This window comes from Camellia sinensis, chromosome 7 (assembly GCF_055761805.1).
Source record: "Camellia sinensis isolate YWXY chromosome 7, ASM5576180v1, whole genome shotgun sequence".
In the NCBI taxonomy this organism is placed as follows: domain Eukaryota; kingdom Viridiplantae; phylum Streptophyta; class Magnoliopsida; order Ericales; family Theaceae; genus Camellia; species Camellia sinensis.
In genome coordinates this window covers 94283053-94285570 of record NC_138967.1, presented here as the reverse complement: position 1 = coordinate 94285570, position 2518 = coordinate 94283053, and positions in this window count along the sequence as shown.

Genomic DNA, 2518 nt, shown 5'->3' with positions numbered 1-2518 from the left:
TGGATCCGTTCTACCAGGTCGTTATGCGAGGAATTATTATATTTTGCGGGAATTTCAAGTTGGCCGTGTGCCTGACGAATAGCAAGGGCTAAATAAATACATAGTTTCAAAAATAAGAAAATAGTGGAGAAATTATAGAATATTATTGGACAAGAACATGGACACGTGATATTCTGAACCTAATAAATAATTTTTGGTTGTGTGCCTATCTTATCACAATGAGAAAATATACGTAAAATTAGTTATATGACCCCATACACTTCGAAGGGCAAATCACATAGAATATAAACCAATCCTATAGAATAATTTATGTTTATTTTCAATCACATTTCTTAGAAATCTCCCAGCCACCCAAGTTGGTTTCCGTCCTATCCTATCTCTAACAATTATCAAGGGAAACTAGAGCAACGCAGGTTGTTCAAACATAAAGTTTGAAACAAAAAATCAATAAATCTTATTTTCAAGAGTATTTATGAATTCTATTAAATTTCAATGTAGACAATTATATTTTATTTTTTATAATTTATTATAAAAAAGTTCAATTTTCCTTTTTTTGATGACCGGGTGTCGACTAATCTTGGATCCACGCAAAACTCCCCCTCTACGTGGAACCTAAGACTTGGAGGGAGCACACCCCAGACCCCAAGTTGCACCTACTAGGCCAAACCTTTCACTTTTCCTTAATAATATCTTTTATTCCAATTTTACGATTCTTATTAAACAAGAACAACAATTTTATAAAGAATTTTAATTTACTTACAAAAATATAGTCAAAAAGCCAAAAAATTATGCTAAAACAGTTTACCCCAAATGAAGCCTAACTGTTGGGGTGATTGATTGATTAGTTAAACAATTACATTTTAAATTTTCTTGAGATCAATTCATCACTAGTGAATTGTTAAAATTGGTATTGATTTTCTCTTGACTATCCTATTCACCCCTCTTGATGGATGAAGATGAAATTTAATTTATGCACTAAATTGTTAAAATTTAAAGAAAAATTAATAACTCCAAATGATTATATTTTGGGAAAATTATCTGTTAGTGGGCTTATCAAAAAAATATTACAAAATTATGAAAAAGTTTATATTTTTAATTATTAATATGTATAAAGTTTATTATTATTTATAATTTTTTAAAAATATTACATTGAATTAAAATTCTCCTTATATTTTCATACAAGCATGAGTGACTACATTTGAGAATTTGATGAAATTCTTTATTCCATTTCCATTTATTCATGTCTCAATTACAAAGGTCTTTTTATACAATCACCTATCTCTGCTATTCTAACCAAGTATACATACATATACAATCTAACAGCCTAACAAACTCTATAACTGACCAAGTAAGTAACTGCCATATCAGTTGCACAATTACGCGTCATGATGGTGTTGCTATCTTCACTGAGCTGTGAGTCACAAGCCTTTGGCTGTTGCAAGGATTTTGATCTTAGCTGCTTCGTCAATACTACACTCTGAGCTATTATTTTAGCTTGAGTTACAGTACTCTTATCATCCCCCCTCACGTTAATGGGGTCAAAAAGCACCATTAGCTTGGATTTGAGAAAATGAAAACGAGAGGAAGCCAATGGTTTAGTAAAAAGATCAGCAACTTGATGTTTAGTGGGAACAAATTTCAGATCAAGTAGCTTAGCAACAACCCTTTCGCGAACAAAATGGCAATCGATTTCAATATGCTTGGAAGGAGAGTGAAACACGGGGTTGGAGGCCAAAGCCATGGCAGAAATATTATCACACTGGAGAGTGGGAACAGAGGTGGGAATAGACAAATCCATTAACAATTGTTGCAACTAGCATAACTCTACTGCAGTGTGAGCTAAGGACAGATATTTGGCCTCAATTGAAGATCTGGACATAGTGCTTTGTTTCTTAACAGACCATGAAAACAAATTCGAGCCAAGAAAAACATAGAACTCAGAGGTGGACCTCCTACCAGAAGTGTTCCCAACCCAGTTGGAATCAGAAAATGCTTGCAGTTGGAGGGGACCAGTTGTAAAACTAAGACCATGAGAGATGGTCCCTTTTACATAATGAAGTATACGTTTAACAGCTCGAAAATGACCATTGGTAGGAGAACTCATAAACTGACAGGCTTGATTTGTAACGCCCTCAAAATAAACCCATAAATCATCCAACAATAGCATGCTTAAACATAAGTGAATAAAGCATAAATATATTCCATCAGAGTAGTCTTTATAAAATGTATTACATGTTGACATCAAAAGTAAATGCCCTATGGGCTTACAACTTTCCAAGTCAACACTTGGTTACAAAAAAGAGAGTACTAACTCTATACAAAGAAAGCCCTTGGCTTGATATACATGTAATACAATCAAAAACACAAAACAGCCCAACAGTCTTAAGCCTCCCAAGCTATGTCCTTGGAGATGGCATGCTACCTGTACCTGAAAATGATGTCCCATATAGGGTAGGCCACAGCCCAGTAGAAATATACTAAACCAACTATAAACAATGACTAAAATAATAGCATTCGA